Here is a 24,821-nt window from a genome sequence, read left to right as displayed (position 1 = left end):
CAGAACCCGGTACTCAAAATGCCCTAACGGAGTGTTAAACGCCGTTTTCCACTCGTCCCCCTCTCTGATGCGCACGAGATGGTAAGCGTTACGAAGGTCCAACTTAGTAAAGCACCTGGCTCCCTGCAGAATCTCGAAGGCTGATGACATAAGGGAAGCGGATAACGATTCTTAACCGTTATGTCATTCAGCCCTCGATAATCCACGCAGGGGCGCAGAGTACCGTCCTTCTTCTTAACAAAAAGAACCCCGCCCGGCCGGAGAGGAAGAAGGCACTATGGTACCGGCGTCAAGAGACACAGACAAAATAATCCTCGAGAGCCTTACGTTCGGGAGCCGACAGAGAGTATAGTCTACCCCGAGGAGGAGTGGTCCCCGGAAGGAGATCAATACTACAATCATACGACCGGTGAGGAGGAAGGGAGTTGGCTCGGGACCGACTGAAGACCGTGCGCAGATCATGATATTCCTCCGGCACTCCTGTCAAATCGCCAGGTTCCTCCTGAGAAGTAGGGACAGAAGAAACGGGAGGGATGGCAGACATTAAACACTTCACATGACAAGAAACGTTCCAGGATAGGATAGAATTACTAGACCAATTAATAGAAGGATTATGACATACTAGCCAGGGATGACCCAAAACAACAGGTGTAAACGGTGAACGGAAAATCAAAAAGAAATAGTCTCACTGTGGTTACCAGATACTGTGAGGGTTAAAGGTAGTGTCTCAAATCTGATACTGGGAAGATGACTACCATCTAAGGCGAACATGGGCGTAGGCTTCTCTAACTCTCTGAAAGGAATGTCATGTTTCCGAACCCATGCTTCGTCCATGAAACAACCCTCAGCCCCAGAGTCTATCAAGGCACTACATGTAGCACCCGAACCGGTCCAGCGTAGATGGACCGACAAAGTAGTACAGGACTTTGATGAAGAGACTTGAGTAGTTGCGCTCACCTGTAGCCCTCCGCTTACAGATGAGCTCTGGCTTTACTGGACATGAATTAACAAAATGTCCAGCAACTCCGCAATAGAGGCACAGGCGGTTGGTGATCCTCCGTTCCCTCTCCTTAGTCGAGATGCGAATCCCTCCCAGCTGCATGGGCTCAGTCTCAAAGCCAGAGGAGGGAGATGGTTGCGATGCGGAGCAGGGAAACACCGTTGATGCGAGCTCTCTTCCACGAGCCCGGTGACGAAGATCTACCCGTCGTTCTATGCGGATGGCGAGAGCAATCAAAGAGTCCACATCTGAAGGAACCTCCCGGGAGAGAATCTCATCCTTAACCACTGCGTGGAGTCCCTCCAGAAAACGAGCGAGCAGCGCCGGCTCGTTCCACTCACTAGAGGCAGCAAGAGTGCGAAACTCAATAGAATAATCCGTTATGGACCGTTCACCTTGGCATAAGGAAGCCAGGGCCCTAGAAGCCTCCCTACCAAAAACTGAACGGTCAAAAACCCGAATCATCTCCTCTTTAAAGTTCTGGAACTTGTTAGAGCAATCAGCCCTTGCCTCCCAGATAGCTGTGCCCCATTCTCGAGCCCGGCCAGTAAGGAGTGAAATGACGTAAGCAACCCGAGCTCTCTCTCTAGAGTATGTGTTGGGTTGGAGAGAGAACACAATCTCACACTGCGTGAGAAAGGAGCGGCACTCAGTGGGCTGCCCGGAGTAGCAAGGTGGGTTATTAACCCTAGGTTCTGGAGGCTCGGCAGGCCAGGAAGTAACAGGTGGCACGAGACGTAGACTCTGGAACTGTCCAGAGAGGTCGGAAACCTGAGCGGCCAGGTTCTCCACGGCATGGCGAGCAGCAGACAATTCCTGCTCGTGTCTGCCGAGCATGGCTCCTTGGATCTCGACGGCAGTGTAACGAGCGTCTGAAGTCGCTGGGTCCATTCCTTGGTCGGTTCCTTCTGTCATGCAGGTGAAAGAGGACCCAAAAGCGACTTGGCGAAAACAGAGTCTTTAATCCAGTAAAGTAAATACAAACAAAAAAACAACTTTCACTCGAAATGACGAGGACAAACTGGAGACTCGATCTTGAACAGCAGGTGAACAGCAGGTTGCCTCGGGAAGGCACTTGAACCAGACAGACTCAGACACCTGCTCACCACGCAGCATCTGAGGAAAACACGACACGACAGGGCGATACACAATCACAGCACGGTGAATTCTAAACAAGGAACCGACAGGACAGGAACGGAACACAAAGGAAGAAATAGGGACTCTAATCAGGGGAAAGGATCGGGAACAGGTGTGGGAAGACTAAATGATTGATTAGGGGAATAGGAACAGCTGGGAGCAGGAACGGAACGATAGAGAGAAGAGAGAGCGAGAGAGTGAGAGAGGGAGGGGGAGAGAGAGGGATAGAAAGAGGGAAAGAACCTAATAAGACCAGCAGAGGGAAACGAATAGAATGGGGAGCACAGGGACAAGACATGATAATAAATGACAAACATGACAAACGGTGTTAAAAGTTTCATTCAAGGGAAATTGTACTGTACTATATGGCCCAGAGGACAATCGTGTATGGTGTGCTGAATGAGTTTTGTAATTTAAAAATGGTCAAACTCAAATTGACCACGCCACACCCATCAAACGGGAGCAGATGTATTTCATAATAAGAATGCTGCCCACTGTTTTGGGGAATTGTGTCGTTTAGTACAAACATTTACATTTACATTTAAGTCATTTAGCAGACGCACAAACGTAGTAAACATTGAACCGAACTGAACGCACCCCCGGATTTAATGTTGTGCCATTTCCCATCACTCTGCTGCTTATCCGAAAGAACAACTAGTTAAAAAGGAGATCAACTTCTTTCAGTGTCAAATCAATTCACTCAGCGCTTCCTTAATGACTGTTATTTAGCCGCCGTGCTTGATAGTTTATTGATCCCTTCATAACAGTGTGTAAAATTGCCTTAAGACAATCGTTTTAAACTTGCGCGACTGAAGGGGAAAGACGGGAGTCTGAGGATGTGGAGGGGCTGGAATGGTCAGTTATCATCTGTACATGGTGATGGTGCACCAGCTCAATCAGTAAAGCAGAAAGTTTCACAAGACATTTTTGGTTTTGGCTCTGTACTCCAATACTTTGGATTTGAAATGATACAATGACTGTGAGGTTAAAGTGCAGACTGTCAGCTTTAATTTGAGGGTATTTCAATCCATACTGGGTGAACCGTTTTGTAAATATTCCCCACATTTTAGAGGACCAAAAGTATGAGACACACTTGTGTGTATTAAAGTAGTCAAAAGTTTAGTATTTGGTCCCATATTCCTAGCACTCAATGATTACATCAAGCTTTTGACTCCACAAACTTGTTGGATGCATTTGCTGTTTGTTTTTGTTGCGTTTCAGATTATTTTCTGCCCAACAGAAATGAATGGTAAATAATGTATTGTGTCATTTTGGAGTCACTTTTATTGTAAATAAGAATATGTTTCTAAACACTTCTACATTAATGTGGATGCTACCGAATCGTGAATAATGATGAGTGAGAAAGTTAGACACATAAATACACTATATATACAAAAGTATGTATGTGGACACCCATTCAAATTTGTGGATTCGGCTATTTCAGCCACACCCGTTGCTGACAGGTGTATAAAATCGAGCACACAGCCATGCAATCTCCATAGATAAACATTGCCAGTAGAATGGCCTTACTGAAGAGCTCAGTGACTTTCAACATGGCACCATCATAGGATACCACCTTTCCAACAAGTCAGTTGGTAAAATTCCCTGGTCAACTGTAAGTGCTGTTATTGTGAAATGTCTAGGGGCAACAACGGCTCAGCCACAAAGTGGTAGGCTACACAATACACAGAACGGGACCACTGAGTGCTGAAGCGCATAACAATAGTCTGTCCTCACTACCAAGTTCCAAACTGCCTCTGGAAGCAACAATAACTGTTAGTCAGGAGCTTCATGAAGTGGGCTTCCATGGCCGAGCAGCTGCACACAAGCATAAGATCACTATGTGCAATGCCAAATGTCAGTTGGAGTGGTGGAAAGCTCGCCGCCATTTGACTCTGGAGCAGTGGAAACTTTGGAGTGATGAATCCCGCTTCACCATCTGGCAATCCAAAGGATGAATCTGGGTTTGGCGGATGCCAGTAGAACACTACCTGCCCCAATGCATAGTGCCAACTATAAAGTTTGGAGGAGGAATAAGGATCTGGGGCTGTTTTTCCATAGGTCGGGCAAGGCCCCTTAGCTCCAGTGAAGGGAAATCTTAACTCTACAGCAAACAGTGACATTCTGGACTTTGTGGCAACCGTTTGGGGAAGGCCCTTTCCTGTTTCAGCATGACAATATCCCCTTGCACAAAGCAGGGTCAAAACAGAAATGTTTTGTCGAGATCAGTGTGGAAGAACTTGATTGGCCTGCACAGAGCCCTGACCTCAACCCCATTGAACACATTTGGGATGAATTGGAATGCCGACTGCGAACCAGGCTTAATCACCCAACATCAGTGCCCGACCTCACTAATGCTCTTGTGGCTGAATGGAAGCAAGTCCCCGCAGCATCCCAACACGCAGCTTATGACGATCACGATTTGATTTGATTTCACACCAACTGTGCTAATGTAGCAGCTCCAGTGTGACTGACTGTGCATTGCTAATGTAGCAGCTCCAGTGTGACCGACTGTGCTAGGCTAATGTAGCAGCTCCAATGTGACTGACTGTCCTAGGCTAATGTAGCAGCTCCAGTGTGACTGACTGTGCTAGGCTAATATAGCAGCTCCAGTGTGACTGACTGTGCTAGGCTAATGTAGCAGCTCCAATGTGACTGACTCTCCTAGGCTAATGTAGCAGCTCCAGTGTGACTGACTGTGCATTGCTAATGTAGCAGCTCCAGTGTGACTGACTGTGCATGGCTAATGTAGCAGCTCCAGTGTGACTGACTGTGCATGGCTAATGTAGCAGCTCCAATGTGACTGACTGTGCTAGGCTAATTAATGTAGCAGCTCCAGTGTGACTGACTGTGCATGGCTAATGTAGCAGCTCCAGTGTGACTGACTGTGCTAGGCTAATGTAGCAGCTCCAGTGTGACTGACTGTGCTAGGCTAATGTAGCAGCTCCAATGTGACTGACTGTCCTAGGCTAATGTAGCAGCGCCAGTGTGACTGACTGTGCATTGCTAATGTAGCAGCTCCAGTGTGACCGACTGTGCTAGGCTAATGTAGCAGCTCCAGTGTGACTGACTGTGCATGGCTAATATAGCAGCTCCAGTGTGACTGACTGTGCATGGCTAATGTAGCAGCTCCAGTGTGACTGACTGTGCTAGGCTAATGTAGCAGCTCCAGTGTGACTGACTGTGCATGGCTAATGTAGCAGCTCCAGTGTGACTGACTGTGCTAGGCTAATTAATGTAGCAGCTCCAGTGTGACTGACTGTGCATGGCTAATGTAGCAGCTCCAGTGTGACTGACTGTGCTAGGCTAATGTAGCAGCTCCAGTGTGACTGACTGTGCATGGCTAATGTAGCAGTTACGGTGTTACTATGCTACAGTAGGCTAATCTATTCGTTTCTACTGTTATGTATGTTTTGTGAGATTTGGCCAGCGGACGATTATTATTCACCCCGAGGGGAATGATTGTTCTCTCATCTACTGATTCACTGGGGATTCTCTGTGTGTTGTAAAATATTATACCGTGCCTTCAGAAAGTAGTCATAGCTCTTGACTCATTCCACATTTTGTTGTGGATAAATGTATGTTTTTTCTAACCCATCTACACACAATACTCCATAATGACAAAGTGAAAAAGTTTAGAAATGTTTGCAAATGTATTGTAAATGAAATAAATCAAATTTACATGTAATTTCAAAAAGTGCTCTAATTTCTAAACAGTTCACCTGGTATGGAGAAAAATAACCTAAATTTTAACCTCAATTGTAACCTCTTTTCAAATCTAAAGTGCTGAAGTACAGAGCCAAAACAAAAAAAACTAACTAGATTTCAGCCGCGGCCTGATTTTGTCTTGAGAAGATGGTTGGGTGCCCGTGAAAATAATTACAAATAATTTGTAGACTGCAAATTGGCCGCAAGAAGCCAAAACAGATATAATGTTTGATTAAAACATAACCATTTCAAACCTTGCTTACATTTGTATATGATCACGTATGTCTCTATTATGCGTTAAATTAAAATCACTTGGAGCCGATTTCCTGTTGGGTTATTTACAGTCCATTACGCTCAGAAAACTTGGGAGGCCAAATAAAGCCACCCGCAGACCAAATTTGGCCCACCAGTTGGGGAACCCTGTTGTAAAAGCCCTGTTGGCAGCGATTACAGCTGTGAGTCTTTCTGGATAACCAGCAGAATACCAGCCTGCATCCCACTGCTTGCTTGCCTCTGAAGCTAAGCAGGGTTGGTACTGATTGGTCCCTGGATGGGAGACCAGGTGATGTTGGAGGGCCAGTAGGAGGCACTCTTTCCTCTGGTCTAAAAATATATATATTCTAATGCCCCAGGGTAGTGATTGGGGATGTTAAATGGGTGTCCTCACTCTGTGGTACGAAAAAGATCCCTTTGCATCATAAGAGTAGGGGTGTTAACCCAGGTGTCCTGGCTAAATTCCCAATCCTGCTGAAAGGGGAATTCATCTCCCAGTGTCTGGTGGAAAGCAGACAATCTAGGATGTTGCCTGTGCTTAGCTCCATTCCCTTTATCCTGAAAAACTCCCCAGTCCTTAATGATTACAAGCATATCCATAACATGATGCAGCCACCACTATGCATGAAAAATATGGATTGGGGTACTCAGTAATGTATTGTATTTGTCAAAAACATACTGTTACACATATTCAGGACAAAAAGCTAATATTTTTTTCAGTATTATTTTGGTGCCTTGTTGCAAAGGATGCATATTCTGTACAGGCTTCCTTATGTTCACACTGTCAATTATGTTAGTATTGTGGAGTAACTATAATGTTGTTGATCCATCCTCAGTTTTCTTCTATCACAGCCATTAAACTCGGTAACTGTTTTAAAGTCACCATTGGCCTCATGGTGAAATCTCTGGGTGCTTTCCTTCCTCTCCAGAAACCTCTCTAGCAACTGAGGATGCCTGAATCTTTGTCGTGACAGGATAGTGTATCAATGCACCCAAAGTGTAATTAATAACTTTTACCATGCTCAAAGGGATACTGTTTTCACCCATCAACCAATATGTGCCCTTCTTTGCAAGGCATTGGAAAACCTCTCTGGTCTTTGTGGTTGAAATTCAACTGAGGGACCTTACAGATAATTGTATGTGTGGGTTACAGAGATGAGGTAGTCATTCAAAATTCATGTTAAACACTACAGTGCACACAGAGTGAATCCATGCAACTTATGTGATTTGTTAAGCACATTCTTACTGATGAACTTATTTAGGCTTGTCATAACAAAGGGCTTGAATACAGTTGTAACACAACTGAAGGCACTGTAACTGTACTGACACTGATGCAGTGGAGACTATGAGAGTGGAACTGGAGCGGAGCGATCCCAATTTGACTGGAGCAGAGCTAGATTCCCAAAGGCTGGAGCGTCCGCCTTCTCACCCGCTCCAACTTTGCTCCAGTAGCGCTCACTACACGAGCTCAGGGCATGACCGGCTCAGCATGCATTTGTAGTCTACTTGTTTGCTACTATAGCCCCTTGCTTTCACTAGTCACAGAGTTCTCAAAATATTTTCATAAAGAAACTGAGAAAACACACTAAATCAAGGTGACTTACAAAGATGAGGACCAAGAGCAAGAGAGGTAGTGTGGTGATGTAGTGTCCACAACTAAAGAATCAATGTGGAATCTGAAAAGACACGTATCCCGAAAGCATGATGGTTGTACTTACTATGTGCACGTGCTAAAAGAAAGGAACGAGGTGGGTAGATAAAACTAAGTGTCTTGTAGCAAAGTATTTATAAACTAAAAATCAGATCTCTTAAATGTTTTGTTCATTTTTGTTCCATTATCTATACAATAGGCCATTTGATATTGTCCCAATAGGCCTGGCATACGTTCCACGTTCCTTTTTATGCATTGGTTTATTTGCCTAAAAACTTTTAGGTCTATATATATATGTATGTATGTATGTATGTATGTATGTATGTATGTATGTATGTATGTATGTATGTATGTATGTATGTATGTATGTATGTATGTATGTATGTATGTATGTATGTATGTATGTATGTATGTATGTATGTATGTATGTATGTATGTATGTATGTATGTATGTATGTATGTATAAAAAATACAAATCTGCATTTCTGCCCAGCCAGGAGAGGACCTGCTCTGCTGCTGGCCGGCTCTCCAGGCATCATCACATGAGCCTGAAGCCACACACTGGCCAAACAGTGTGAATGAATTCAAAGGCACTAAGTCATTTTTGGTTTAATTCGCATTTAATTCTAAGTAAGTCACAGCCTATATATGCAATTTATAAACAATAATGATTAATACAACAAAATGTTGTTTAGACGCTGAGCGCTTTATGTCCTTACCAGCCTATTGTGTCGCACGCTCAAATGCTTCACAATGTATTTCTTTGTAGGCTATAACTTTGAACTAATATAGCCTAAATAATTAACCTTTGTTCCTTCTTAGGCTCCCGGTCTGGCTCCTGACTTATTTAGAGAGTTATATGCTGTTTAATATGACATGTATCCTATTTGAAATGATGTGTGCTTCTTACATTTACCTTTTCATCTTTTTATCAAATACTTTTCATCCAAATCCATATGGTTTACTTCAAAACCAAATGGGAGGTCCAGGTAGTCACTAAAATAGATGGGTGTTGGTTAAATTGTGATTTTAATGAATGGAGCACATTTGGAGAGGCAGTTGTTCTGTTCCCGTGACCGTGGAGCGGTTTTTAGCGGAGCGGTTGGAAAGGACATGGAGCACGGAAGCGGTGCGTAGACACTGGTCCTTGAGCAAGGAGGGGGATTTCCAACAGCTCTGATGCAGTGCAATTCTGTTGTTTTGTGTGAATATAAGTCTATTGATCTGTCATCAGTTAATCACTAACATCTAGAACAGTACCAATCCTTTTCTCTAGAGACATTCTGAACTCTAAAAGCCTTTCTAGTACAGCACAGGTATGAAGACGTATGGTCTTGCTATTTACTATGCACGGGCCGATGTCGGCATCTTTTGGGCCGTCTTAAAAAATATATATATTTTTGGTGCAGTCCCGACCGGCCTTGATTTCAACGTCCTCAAACATCTGGACCGGCCTTGATTTAACCCAAACATAGACATCTAGTATTCTTTCAGATTTGGTCCAGTTTGGAGAAAGCAAAGCACAACACAGTACAGTTCAGCACAACAGAGTAGATAATAGTATAATGTACTGTATTGTAGAGACGGACAATATGGAAAAGAAAATGCACATTGATATTTATAGCACAAATGTATCGTAATCTGTGATAAATTACGATAAATATTTTTGTTGGGGGGGAGGGGGTAATAGAGCTGGCGATATGGAAACAAATGTAATATCATGGTAAATGTAATACTACAATATATATATATATGCAGTACCAGTCAAAAGTTTGGAAACACCTACTAATTCAAGGGTTTTTCTTTATGTTTGACTATTTTCTACATTGAAGAATAATAGTGAATACATCAAAACTATGAAATAACACATATGGAATCATGTAGTAACCAAAAAAAAGTGTTAAACAAATCAAAATATATTTTAGATCTTATATTCTTCAAAGTAGCCACCCTTTTCTTTGATGACACACACTCATGGCATTCTCTCATTTAGATTCATGAGGTAAAATAGCCCTTACACAGCCTGGAGGTGTGTTTTGGGTCATTGTCCTGTTGAAAAACAAATGATAGTCCCAATAAGCGCAAACCAGATGGGATGGCGTATCGCTACAGAATGCTGTGGTAGCCATGCTGGTTAAGTGTGCCATTGTAGAAAATAGTAAATATAAATATATATATGCGTGTGTTTTTTTAAGGACAGTTATATTAGCAGGGCTCTAAACATTTTTTTTCCAGCGCCAAGTAAACACAACTGAGATGGTAACCTGATAAAAACTATTTCATCTAACATATACAGAAAATACATGATCGATATTTTGATGTTCAACCTGTCAAAATGCACATTTTTGTACATATTGGCCTATATTATTTGCATCCTGAGGAAGTGGGACCTCAAAACACTGAGCTGGATTGATAACGCTAAATAGGATATTATTTCTATAGAGCCATGTTGGCTAAAACGATGAATCTATCAGGAAATAGGCTAATGTCCTACAAAAACCTTCCAGCGCTAGGCCAGTTCAACATCACATTTAAAAAAGTGTATTGGTCACATACACAGTTTAGCAGATCTTATAGCGGGCGCAGCGAAATGATTGTGCTACTTGCTTCTAACAATGCAGTGAAATGTCAAACAAGTACACAAAAAGTACACCAATTCAATTAACAACCCAAATAGCACTGTAACAGTAATCAAAATGCAAATCTATAGGTATGTACTCCAGAATTATTAACACAAGATATACCAAGAATGATATGTACAGCAGTAGATACAGCAATAGTATTCAGAACCCTAGACTTTTTCAACATTTTGTTGCTTACAACCTTGTTCTAAAATTGATTAAATTGTTTGCTTCCCATCAATCTACACATAAATCTACACATAATAAATCTACACATAATGACAAAGCAAAAACTTTGAACAGAAAATGGAAATATGACATTTACATATATATTCAGACCCTTTAATCAGTACTTTGTTGTAGCACATTTGGCAGTGATTACAGCATCGAGTCTTCTTGGGTATGACACTACAAGCTTGGCACACCTGTATTTGGGGAGTTTCTCCCATTTTTCGCTGCAGATCCTCTCAAGCTCTGTCAGGTTGGATTGGGAGTGTCTTATGACTTGTAGATAACCTGTAGCCAGTGGGTTTGGCGACGAGTATGAAGTGAGGGCCAACCAACGAGAGCATACAGGTCGCAATGGTGGGTAGTGTATGGGGCTTTGGTGACAAAACAGATGGCACTGTGATAGACTGCATCCAGTTTGTTGAGTAGAGTGTTGAATGCTATTTTATAGAGGACATCACCGAAGTCGAGGATCGGTAGGATGGTCAAGTTACGAGGGTATGTTTGGCAGTATGAGTGAAGGATGCTTTGTTGCGATATAGAAAGTCGATTCTAGATTTAATTTTGGATTGGAGATGCTTAATGTGGATCTGGAAGGAGAGTTTACAGTCTAACCAGACACCCAGGTATTTGTAGTTGTCCACGTATTCTAAGTCAGAGCCGTCCAGAGTAGTGATGCTGGACGGGCGAGCAGGTGCGGGCAGTGATTGATTGAATAGCATGCACTTAGTTTTACTTGCGTTTAAGAGCAGTTGGAGGCCACGGAAGGAGAGTTGTATGGCATTGAAGCTCGTCTGGAGGTTAGTTAACACAGTGTCCAAGGAGGGGTCAGAAGTATACAGAATAGTGTCGACTGCGTAGAGGTGGATCAGAGAATCACCAGCAGCAAGAGCAACATCATTGATGTATACAGAAAAGAGAGTCGGCCCGAGAATTGAACCCTGTGGCACACCCATAGATACTGTCGGAGGTCCGGACAGCAGGCCCTCCGCTTGGTAAACCAGGCGAGGCAATCATTTGAGAAACCAAGGCTGTCGAGTCTGCCAATAAGAATGTTGTGATTGACAGAGTCGAAAGCCTTGGCCAGGTCGATGAATATGGCTGCACAGTAATGTCTCTTATCGATGGGGGTTATGATGTCGTTTAGAACCTTGAGCGTGGCTGATGTGCACCCATGACCAGCTCTGAAACCAGATTGCATAGCGGAGAAGGTATGGTGGGATTCGAAGTGGTCAGTAATCTGTTTGTTAACTTGGCCTTCGAAGACCTTAGAAAGACAGGGTAGGAAAACATATCAAACAGATATCGGTCTGTAGCAGTTTGGGTCTAGAGTGTCACCCCCTTTGAAGAGGGGGATGACCGCGGAAGCTTTCCAATCTTTGGGAATCTCAGACGATACGAAAGAGTGTGTGTGTAAGTAGAACAAAACACATTGACTCACACTACTTGTAGAGAAACGCCAATGACATCCTTCTCTCTTTCATGTTGTCGAAACAGTCTGACTCTGTCATACACTACACGCTTGTAGATGTTATCCTAGGCTGCCTGGCTAAAATGCTTTAAAATCCTGTCATTTTCATCATAGGTACACTTCAACTATGACAGACAAAATTTGAAAAAAATCCAGAAAATCACATTATAGGATTTTTTATGAATTTATTTGCAAATTATTGTGGAAAATAAGTATTTGGTCACCTACAAACAAGCAAGATTTCTGGCTCTCACAGACCTGTAACTTCTTCTTTAAGAGGCTCCTCTGTCCTCCACTCGTTACCTGTATTAATGGCACCTGTTTAAACTTGTTATCAGTATAAAAGACACCTGTCCACAACCTCAAACAGTCACACTCCAAACTCCATTATGCCCAAGACCAAAGAGCTGTCAAAGGACACCAGAAACAAAATTGTAGACCTGCACCAGGCTGGGAAGACTGAATCTGCAATAGGTAAGCAGCTTGGTTTGAAGAAATCAACTGTGGGAGCAATTATTAGGAAATGGAAGACATACAAGACAGCCAATTGGTGGCTGACGAAATAATTTTTTGCCCCACTCTACATCCTTTTTGCAACAAGCCACAAAAATAATTTTGCAAAAAATTGGCAAAGCATTTCACTTCCTGTCCTGAATACAAAGTGTTATGTTTAGGGAAAATCCAATACAACACATTACTGAATAACACTCCTGTCACGCCCTGACCATAGAGAGCCTTTTTATTCTCTATTTTGGTTAGGTCGGGGTGTGACTAAGGTGGGTAATCTAGGTTGGTGTATTTCTATGTTGGCCTGGTATGGTTCCCAATCAGAGGCAGCTGTTTAGCGTCGTCTCCGATTGAGAATCATATTTAGGCAGCCATTTCCCGACTGTTTTTTTTGTGGGATCTTGTTTTGCGTTAGTGCATGTAGCACCTCTGATGTTACGGTTCATTGTTTGTTTATTTTTTTGTTTGGAAGTTTCACGTCTCTCCACACAACCGTGACAACTCCATATTTGGTGGCTACATAAAATATTTACTACATAACATACATAATATTTAAAACAAAAATAATGACAGTACCCAAATGACTAAAAAGAACCCAAAGGCAAAAGCAAATCTGAAAAGGTGTGTTTTAAGATCTCTTAAATATGTCCACAGTTTCAGCCCCCCTCTCTGGCAGGCCATTCCAGAGGCAGTAACTAAAAGCTGCCTCTCCATGCCTCTTGGTCCTAAGCTTTGGGATAGTTAAAAGGGCAGTGTCAGAGGACCTGAGGGACCTACTGGGTACATAACTTAAAAGCATGTCTGACATGTATTGGGGTGCACAATTGTGGATGGGTTTAATAACCAAAATACCTAGGTTTTTTTTACATGGTATTTTATCTTTATTGAACGTGAATTTCAATGTGAGGCCAGATTCTGTCTATGTGCTTTGGCTCCAACAATATGTACTTTGGTCTTGTCTTCATTTAGCTCCAGGAAGTTATGAGCCATCCAAGTATATAAATCACTAATACGGTCTAATCATTTATCCGTGGAGCTGAAATGTAAAGCTGTGTATCGTCTGCGCAGCAGTGAAAATCCATGCTGTGCTTTCTGATGACACTGCCAAGTGCATTCGGAATGTATTCAGATGCCTTTAATCTTTCCACATTTTGTCATCTTACAGACTTATTCTAAAATGGATTAAATAAAACAAATTCCTCATCAATCTACACACAATGCCCCATAATGACAAAGCGAAAACAGGTTTTTAGAATTACATGTTTTTTTTTATGTACTTAACTATGAGACTCGAAATTGAGCTCAGGTGCAACCTGTTTCCATTGATCATCCCTGAGATTTTTCTATAATTTGATTGGACATAATTTGGAAAGGAACACACCTGTCTATATAAGGTTCCACAGTTGACAGTGTACGTCAGAGCAAAACCCAAGCCATGAGGTCGAAGAGACATGATACCAAAACATTTCTGCAGCATTGAAGGTCCCCAAGAACACACTGGCCTCCATCATTCTTAAATGGAAGACGTTTGGAACCTTCCGAGTGCTGGCCACCCAGCCAACCTGAGCAATTGGGGGAGAAGGGCCTTGGTCAAGGAGGTAACCAAGAACCCAACGGTTAATCTGAGAGAGCTCCAGAGTTCCTCTGTGGAGATGACAGAACCTTCCAAAAGGACAACCATTTCTGCAACACTCCACCAATCAGGCCTTTATGGTTGAGTGGCCAGACGGAAGCCACCCCTCAGTGAAAGGCACATACAGGTCCTCTTGGAGTTTTCCAAATGGCACCTAAAGGACTATCAGACCATGAGAAACAAGACTCTCTGGTCTGATGAAACCAAGATTGAACTCTTTGGCCTGAATGTCAAGTGTCGCATCTGGAGGAAACCAGGCAACGCTCATCACATGGTCAATACCATCCCTACGGTGAAGCATGGTGGTGGCAGCATCATGCTGTGGGGATGCTTTTCAGTAGCAGGGACTGGGAGACTAGTCAGGATGGAGGGAAAGATGATCGAAGCAAAGTACAGAGAGATCGTTGATGAAAATCTGCTCCAGAGAACTCAGTAAGTACACAGCCAAGACAACACAGGGAGTGACTTCGGGACAAGTCTCAATGTCCTTGAGTGGCCCACCAAGAGCCCGGACTTGAACCCAATCGAACATCTGTGGAGAGACTTGAAAAATAGCTGTGCAGAGACACTCCCCAACCAACATGACAGACCTTGAGAGGATCTTCAGAGAAGAATGGGAGAAACTCCAAAAAACACAGGTGTGCCAAGCATGTAGTGTCATACCCAAGAAGACTCAAGTACTGAGTAAAGGGTCTGAATACCTATGCAAAATATAATTTACATTTGCTGAAATTTCTAAAACCTGTTTTTGCTTTCTCATTATGGGGTATTGTGTGTAGATACAGTTGAAGTCGGAAGTTTACATACACCTTAGCCAAATACATTTAAACTCAGTTTCACAATTCCTGACATTTAATCCTAGTAAATATTCCCTGTCTTAGATCAGTTAGGATCACCACTTTCTTTTAAGAATGTGAAATGTCAATATAATAGTAGAGAGAATGATTTATTTTAGCTTACATTGTTTAACTTGGGTCAAACGTTTCAGGAAGCCTTCCACAAGCTTCCCACAATAAGTTAGGTGAATTTTGGCCCATTCCTCCTGACAGAGCTGGTGTAACTGAGGCAGGTTTGTAGGCCTCCTTGCTCGCACACTCTCTTTCAGATCTGCCCACACATTTTCTATGGGATTTAGGTCAGGGCTTTGTGACGTCCACTTCAATACCTTGACTTCGATGTCCTTAAGCCATTTTGCCACAACTTTGGAAGTATGCTTGGGGTCATTGTCCATTTGGAAGACCCATTTGTGACCAAGCTTTAACTTTCTGACTGATGTCTTGAGATGTTGCTTCAATATATTCACTTAATTGTCCTGCCTCATGATACCATCTATTGTGTGAAGTGCACCAGCCCCTCCTGCAGCAAAGCACCCCCACAACATGATGCTGCCACCCCCGTGCTTCACAGTTGAGACGGTGTTCTTCAGCTTGCAAGCCTCCCCCTTTTTCCACCAAACATAACGATGGTCATTATTGCTAAACAGTTCTATTTTTGTCATCAGACCAGGGGACATTTCACCAAAAAGTAGGATCTTTGTCCCCATGTGCAGTTGCAAACCGTAGTCTGGCTTTTTTATGGCGGTTTTGGGGCAGTGGCTTCTTCCTTGCTGAGCGGCCTTTCAGGTTATGTAGATATAGGACTTGTTTTACTGTGGATATAGATACCTTTGTACCTGTTTCCTCCAGCATCTTCACAAGGTCCTTTGCTGCTGTTCTTGGATTGATTTGCACTTTTCGCACCAAAGTACGTTCATGTCTAGAAGACAGAACGCATCTCCTTCCTGAGCCGTATGACGCCTGCGTGGTCCCACTTGCGTTCTATTGTTTGTACAGATGAATGAGGTACCTTCAGGTATTTGGAAATTGCTCCCAAGGATGAACCAGACTTGCAGGTCTACAATTTTCTGAGGTCTTGGCAATTTCTTTTGATTTTCCCATGATGTCAAGCAAAGAAGCACTGAGTTTGAAGGTAGGCCTTGAAATACATCAACGGGTACACCTCCAATGGACTCAAATGATGTCAAAAAGCTTCTAAAGCCTTCTAAAGCCATGACATAATTTTCTGGAATTTTCCAAGCTGTTTAAAGGCAGAGTCAACTTAGTGTATGTAAACTTCTGACCCACTAGAATTGTGATACAGTGAATTATAAGTGAAATAATCTGTCTGTAAACAAATGTTGGAAAAAATACCTATGCATGCACAAAGTAGATGTCCTATCCGACTTGCAAAAACTATAGGTTTGTTAACAAGAAATTTGTGGAGTGGTTGAAAAACAAGTTTTAATGACTCCAACACAAGTGTATGTAAACTTCCGACTTCAACTGTAGATGAGGGGGAAAAAATGATAGAATTTTAGAATAAGGCTGTATCATAACAAAATGAAGAAAAATATAAGGGGTCTGAATAACTTCTGAATGCACTGTGTAAACTAAACAGTACAGGACCCAAAATCGAACCTTGTGGAACACCACGTGATATGTATTTTCTCTGAGTTATGTTCACCAAGGGTGATAAAAAAAATATTGACTGGTCAAATTGGTCCTAAACCAATTTAGAACTGGACAGGCCTCCTCTCTAGTATATCCAGAAGGGCGTCATTTGAATGCTGCACTTAAATCCAAGAGTACAAGGACAGAGAGTTGTTATGCATCTGTGTTGGATCTAAGTTTATTTACCACTTTAACTAAGGCAGTCTTTGTGCTATGGTGGGCATTATTTTGTTTTAGCTGTTTGAAACCAATTTCTCCAGAATTTTGCTTAAGAATGGAAGTTTGGCCAAAAATTGTTAAGAGCTGAACAATCTTGATTCATTTTCTTCACAAGGGGTTTCACCATATCAGTTGTTAATGCAGTGGGGAAAGTGCCTGTGAACTGGGAGTGATGAACAATAGCTTACACTTCTTCAGATATGCAATTAAAAACTGTTTTGTAAGAAGTTGGTGGGGATAGAATTGAGAAGGCAGATAGAAGTTAAGTTGTGATATCACTTTCCTGAGCATGTCTGTGTCAACAAGGGAAAATAAATCCATAGTGCCTTTACGTGGTAGGCTAGAGCAAATATCACACTTCTTATCAGGTGTTGTTTGACTGATACCCAGCTTAATATTGGTTATCTTATCTCTGAAATAAGCCGCACACTCATTACATTTATGTGTTGGGCTGAAAGTTCACATAGGTTTTAGGGGGGATGATTTATCAGGCCATCAATTGTTGAGAAGAGCATTCCCTAATTACTCTGATTAATATTGATCAAGTTAGAAAAATGAATCCGTCTGGCATTTCTAATTGCCTTGGTATATATGTCAAGTTACTCTCTCAGAATATCATAATGGACCTGCAACTGACTTTCTCCACTTCCGCTCTACATTTCTGCAATTTCTCTTTAATTGAATGGCAAGAGTGTGGAGTGTGCAAAGCTGTCATCAAGGCAAACGTTGGATACATTGAAGAATTTAAAATATACTTTGATTTGTTTAACACTTTTTTGGTTACTACATGATTCCATATGTGTTACTTCATAGTTTTGATGTCTTCACTATTATTCTACAATGTAGAAAATAGTAAAAATAAAACCCTTAAATGAGCAAGTGTCCAAACCTTTCACTGGTACACTATATTCAAAGTTATTTGAAAAAACATTGAATTTGGCCCAACAAAAACACATTGAATAACACAGTTGTACATGGCAAATCAGACAGTCAACAAATGTATAAGGAATATGGTTTTGAAGTGTCTGTCCTATATCTGAGAGACAGTCATACCTCTTCGAAATGAGGACATCCGCAACAGTGTTCAGACGACTGTCGTAAAGCTTGTGCGTGTCGTAGAGCTAGACAATCGACATAGTCGTGTTCATGAGAGTCTCATCTTTCGATGGTGGTGATTTATTAGTCTGTAGCTCACGTCAATCTGGCTTTACATAGAATTATAACCATTTTTGTGTCCGAATCCTCTTGTGTAGAGAAATACCACTTTCAAAAGACTCATGTTATGGAATAGGCGCAAACTTTAAATCGACGGAAAGAGGGGATTGAGCTGCAGGTACACCTTGTGCTGGGGACAATAAAAGGCCACTAAAATATGCAGTTTTGTCACAAAACACAATGCCACAGATGTCTCAAGTTGAGGGAGCGTGCAATTGGCATGGTGACTGCAGAAATGTCCACCAGAGCTGTTGCCAGAGAATTGAAGGTTCATTTCTCTACTATAAGCCACCGCCATCATTTTAGAGAAATTGTCAGTACGTCCAACCAGCCTTTCAACGACACACCACGTGTATGGTGTCGTGTGGGCGAGCGGTTTACTGAAGTCAATGTTGTGAACAGAGTGACCTATGGTGACAATGGGGTTATGATATGGGCAGGCATAAGCTACGGACAATTAACACAATTCCATTTTGTCGATGACTATTTGAATACACAGTGATACCGTGACGAGATCATGACGGCCCATTCATCTACCACCATCACCTAATTTTTCAGCATGATAACGCATGGCACAATGTCGCAAGGATCTGTTCACAATTCCTGGAAGCTGAAAATGTCTCAGTTCTTCCATTGTCTGCATACTCACCAGACATGTTACCAAATGAGCATGTTTAGGATGCTCTGGGTCAACGTCTACGACAGCGTGTTCTAGTTCCCGCCAATATCCAGCAACTTTGCACAGCCATTGAAGAGGAGTGGGAAAACAGGCCACAATCAACAGCCTGATCAACTCTATGCGAAGAAGTTGTGTCTCGCTGCATGATATCTGTCTGGTTTTCTGATCCACACTCCTGCCTTTCTTTTAAAGTATCTGTGACCAGATGCATATTTGTATTCCCAGTCATTTGAAATCCATAGATTAGGGCCTAATGAATTAATTTCAATTGACTGATTTCCTTATATGAGCTGTAGCTCAGTAAAATCTTCTAAATTGCTGCAAGTTGGGTGTATTTTTGTTCAGTATATTTGAAACGTCCTAAAAAGACATCTTCTCACCTTTCACTCAGAACCTCAAATTAACCTAACCTGAACGTTTGGAAAACACATCTTTTAGGCATCTTTTCAATGCCATTTTGCTCACTGGGTCCTTTCCCAATTCCCATCTTTAAAACATTGTGCGCATAGCAGGTTAAGGTTGTGCCTCCTGGGGAACAGGTGTGTGTGTGTGTGTGTGTGTGTGTGTGTGTGTGTGTGTGTGTGTGTGTGTGTGTGTGTGTGTGTGTGTGTGTGTGTGTGTGTGTGTGTGTGTGTGTGTGTGTGTGTGTGTGTGTGTGTGTGTGTGTGTGTGTGTGTGTGTGTGTGTGTGTGTGTGTGTCTAGATCTCTGTCATTATTAGGGCTTGGTCATGAGCAGGGGCTGTGGGAATGGGCTGAGGGCCTCTACTAATAGGACAGGCAATAGAGAATAAAAATGAGCAGGGTATCCAAGCAAGCAGACAGACACACATCTCCCTCCTTCTCTCTCTCCAGCCTGATGGAGAGCAGGGCACAAGGCTAGTATGACCTCAGGAACAGAGACGTGTAGCTTAAAGGAAGACTGATATGGTCATGCTCACACAGGCAGAACAGCCACAGCCATACAGTATTAAAGACTAGAGAACACCGGTGGTCACTGGATCTCATACGGTCACAGCCAGTCATGCAATCACTCTGATTACAGAGACAGCAAGAGAGACGATTAGCATACGAAAGCACAATCAAACTGGTGGTAGTTAAAGAATGCTTCATTATGAAAACAGAATCGCCCCCGGCCCGCCATAATCCCCTGTGGTATCAGGAGTGTTCCACAGACATTTCCCAATAAAGATACAGCCGTTCAAAAAGAGGCAGCTTGCATCTCCTCCCTCTGATCAATCCGTTTCGTACCCCTCCGGTTAATGATTTCACACAGATCGTCAGCTTAGATCAGGGGTTCTCAAACCTCTCCGCAGGGACCCCCCAGACGTTTAACAATGTAGTTGTAGCCCTGAACCTACTGACCAAGCTGATTCACCTAGTCAAGAGCTTGATAATTAGTTGACCATTTGAATCCGGTGTGCTAGCTGTGCAATAGTTAAAATACATGGAACCGCTGGGGGGTCCTCAAGGAGAGGTTTGAGAACCCCTGATCTCTTAGATAAGAGATCATAACAGATCAGACAGGCTCTATAGTTGGTACTGTTCTGTCTGTCTGTCTGTGTGTCTGTCTGTCTTTCACTAAGCCATCGTTAGACCACAGGGCCTGTCTGTTAGCACAGACACTATGCTGACTGCAGAGCAGCCAGGCTTAATGACCCAGTTAATAAGCCCATGGTTAGAGGGGAGATGGCTTATTCTACCAGCCTGAGTCTGGTCACATACAGACTGGTTCTAGATCTAAATCTACATAGAAAGAACTGAGAAGATGATTGTCTAGTACTGCTGGAGAATTGAATAGAATAAACCCTGTGAATAAAAGGTTTTTACTAGCCTTCCCTGAGCTGTTTGAACTCGCTCCTTTGAGACGGCAGGGTTAGGTCGAAGGGTTAATGGCATCATTTTAAGATGTCTGGTTTTTGGAGGGGATTTAGAATATATATTTTTTAAATACAGTAACAGTGAAAGGTTTGGACACACCTAATCATTCATTTTCTTTATTTTTTAAAACTATTTTCTACATCATAGAATAATAGTGAAGCTATCCAAACTATGAAAAAACTCATGGAATCGTTTCGCAACCAAAAAAAGTGTTAAACAAATCAAAATTGATTTTATATTTGAGATTTTTAAAAGAGCCACCCTTTGCCTTGATGACAGCTTTGCACACTCTTGGCATTATCTCAACCAGCTTCATGTCACCTGGAATGCATTTCAATGAACAGGTGTGCCTTGATAAAAGTGAAATTTATTTTCTTCTTAAAATGCATTTGAGCCAAATCAGTTGTGTTGTAACAAGGTAGGGGTGGTATACAGAAGATAGCCCTATTTGGTAAAAGACCAAGTCCATATTATGGCAAGAACAGCTCAAATAAGCAACGAGAAACAACAGTCCATCATTACTTTAAGACATGAAGGTCAGTCAATCCGAAAAATGTCAAGAACTTTTAAAGTTTCTTCAAGTGCAGTCGCAAAAACCATCAAGCGCTATGATGAAACTGGCTCTCATGAGGACCGCCACACTAAAGGAAGACTCAAAGTTACCTCTGCTGCAGAGGATAAGTTCATTAGAATTACTAGCCCCAGAAATTGCAGCCCAAATAAATGTTTTACAGAGTTCAAGTAACAGACATATTTCAACATCAACTGTTCAAAGGAGACTGTGTGAATCAGGCCTTTATGGCCGAATTGCTGCAAAGAAACCACTACTAAAAGGACACCAATAAGAAAACAAGACTTGCTTCAGCCAAGAAACACGAGCAATGGACATTAGACCGGTGGAAATCTGTAATTTGGTCTGATGAGTCCAAATTTGAGATTTATGTGAGGTATCTATGACCAAAGATTTTTACAGAGTGAAGGAAAAGCAGCCAACAAGTGCTCAGCATATATGGGAACTCCTTCAAGGCTGTTGGAAAAGCTTTCCAGGTGAAGCTGGTTGAGAGAATACCAAGAGTGTGCAAAGCTGTCATCAAGGCAAAGGGTGGCTACCAAATATATTTTGATAGGTTTAACACTTTTGGTTACTACATGTTTCCATGTGTGTTATTTCATAGTTTTGATGTCTTCCCTATTATTCTACAATGTAGAAAATAGTAAAAAATAAAGGAAAAACCCTTGAATGAGTAGGTGTGTCCAAACTTTTGACTGGCACTGTATTTCAAGGAAAGGTGGACTGTATAAGGAGGTTTCGACTGGTTCAGAATGCAGATGAATTGAGGAGATAAAGCAGGAGTCCAAATAGCAGGGTTTTATTCCACACACATGGGGAAAGCGTGCAGGATAAGAAATGGTTGTGGTGTAATAGGGAAATACAAGAGGGAGAAACAAGCATGACATGTTTCTCTGTTAACAAGTGCAAAAAAAACACACAAAAAAATGGATAAACTGAAATATCTTACATGCTGGACTGGCAAGAATTTGCACTAAAAATGGCAACAGCATATCAAATGTAACATCAACTAAAATGATCTTAATATTAACATTTACATATTCATGTATAAGGACCAACAGGATACGGAAGACGGGAGGGGCGCTAATGAGCAGAGTGGAGACAGGTGTGGGTGAGTGGCAACAATATGTATTTTACACTATCAGTGCAAAATACATATGTACTGGCCAGTCCAGTCCCAGACGGATGCGTTAGCCCAGAGGGCCGAGCTGGAAGGGCCTGCATGGTTTGTATCCTTCATGAGGAATTTTCCCCCTTTACATCCCTGTTAAAGACCGAAGCAATTCTGGACAAGGTCAGGCTTTTGACAAACGAGTTCCATTACCGGCGTTCACCTTTTCCTCCTGGCTCAAAGTTAGCACAGCGGCTGTCTACTAAAGCTCAGGCAAGTGTGGTTTACACATTTTCTAATGGCCCCTGTGTGACAAATGACACAGTATCCTTCCCGGCCTGGTCCCAGACCCATTGTCAGAAGGACATCACACACACCTTATTCCCCAGGAATCAACACTTTCTGTCTACACACACACATTGTTTGGTGTGTGTGTGTGTGTGTGTGTGTGTGTGTGTGTGTGTGTGTGTGTGTGTGTGTGTGTGTGTGTGTGTGTGTGTGTGTGTGTGTGTGTGTGTGTGTGTGTGTGTGTGTGTGTGTGTGTGTGTGTGTGTGTGTGTGTGTGTGTGTGTCTGCATGTGTATGTTGAAGGGTAAACTAGACCGGGGAGGAGGTTTTTGTTGAAGTTCTATCAAATTAGATCCACCTGCCGCTGAGATATTATTTTTGGAAGGAGAGGGGGAACACACACCCTAGAGATACACTCGCATCGCGTTAGGAGTACACAAACCTACACTAAATTGTGTCAAATATTCCTTTTGAAAGTCACACTGACACATGCAAGAGAGCAATAAGAAGGGAAACTTTCCATCACACACACACACGAGCACACACACTTCTGAGTGAGGAAGAGTGATGATAACTGTCGAAAACTGACAGTGACACATTTTGGTCCCACACCTGCAAGACTCACATTACAGAGCCCTTGGTGGGCAGAATCCCAGCGTTTCCATGGCAATACACAAAGTAAGAACCAATTGCCTTCACTTCAAAGGCTGCGGGACTTAAAAGCAGTGCGGCAGAGAGAGAGAGCACCTTATCTCAGCTTCTGATGGCAAAGCCCTTTAACAGGCATTATGTTCACATGCATTCAGCACAGCTTCATTTGCAGTAAACCACTAGATAGCACTGCGAGAGGGGAGGAGGAAGGAGAGAGGAAGAGTTGGCAGAAGTGTCCACAAGTGCAGGAAATGTAGTCCCAGAGTATGTCCTCCCTCTCGCAGGAGATTAAATGAAGAAATGAAGAATGAAGAAAAACATATTGCTGAAAGACCGTTCAGAGCCCTATGACCTACTTTAGACACCCCAAGCAAAAGGACTGTGTCTGACACCAAATCCTCCAGACACATAATGCCGATTGCGAGTCCAAACAGTTCATATATGTTTCACCTTTAGAGGCGCCTTTCTCTTTCCTCGATGCCAACTGTGTCTTAGAGCAGGCTGTGCTCAACCTTCACGCAAGAGGAAAATATTCTATTCAAGGTGGATGTTTATTTGTCACCCTGTTACAATGGTGCTTTGACAAAGGAGCTTCTGCGACGTGAGTCAGCAATTTACAAACATTTATTGAATGGAATTAAATTAAGGCCCTGAACCTTCCTTCAAATTTATACGGTGCATTTGGAAAGAATTCGGACCCCTTCACTTTTTCCACATTTTGTTACATTACAAAATGAAACTGTCATTTTTTTTCATCCTCGTCAAATCTACACACAATACCCCATAGCGACAAAGCAAAAACAGGTTAAGAAATGTTTACACATTTATTGCGAATTTAAAAAACAGAAAAATCACAATTACATTCAGACCCTTTACTCAGGACTTTGTTGAAACACATTAGGCAGCGATTACAGCCTCAAGCATTCTTGGGTATGACACTACAAGCTTGGCACACCTGTATTTAGGGAGTTTCTCCCATTCTTCTCTGCAGATCCTCTCAAGCTCTGTCAGGTTGGATAAGGAGCGTCGCCACTCAGCTCTTCTCAGTACTCTCCACAGGTGTTCGATCAGGTTTAAGTCCGGGCTCTGGCTGGGCCACTCAAGAACATTCAGAGACTTGTCCCGATGCCACTCCTGTGTTGTCTTGGCTGTTTGCTTAGGGTCATTGTCCTGTTGGAAGGTGAACCTTCACCCCAGTCTGAGATCCTGACCGCTCTGGAGCGGATCTCTCTGTACTTTGCGCCGTTCATCTTTCACTCGATCCTGACTAGTCTCCCGCCGCTGACAAAAATCCCCACAGCATGATGCTGCCACCACCATGCTTCACCGTAGGGATGGTATTGGCCAGGTGATGAGTGGTGCCTGGTTTCCTCCAGACGTGACGCATGGCATTCATGCCAAAGAGTTTAATTTTGTGTCATCAAACCAGAGAATCTTGTTTCTCATGGTCTGAGAATCCTTTAGGTGCCTTTTGGCAATGTCCAAGCGGG

At 42.6% G+C, this 24,821-nt stretch overlaps 1 protein-coding gene across 1 annotated transcript in view; it reads right to left on the bottom strand.

The window, feature by feature from the left end:
* The window catches only part of prkn (parkin RBR E3 ubiquitin protein ligase), a 96,385-nt gene that overhangs the window by 13,773 nt on the left and 57,791 nt on the right, over positions 1–24,821 (bottom strand). The gene's annotated exons all lie outside the window — the stretch shown is intronic.

This window comes from Oncorhynchus gorbuscha, linkage group LG08, assembly GCF_021184085.1.
Source record: "Oncorhynchus gorbuscha isolate QuinsamMale2020 ecotype Even-year linkage group LG08, OgorEven_v1.0, whole genome shotgun sequence".
NCBI lineage: Eukaryota > Metazoa > Chordata > Actinopteri > Salmoniformes > Salmonidae > Oncorhynchus > Oncorhynchus gorbuscha.
The sequence above is the reverse complement of the archived record's forward strand: the minus strand, read 5'-3'. Positions and strand labels throughout refer to the sequence as shown.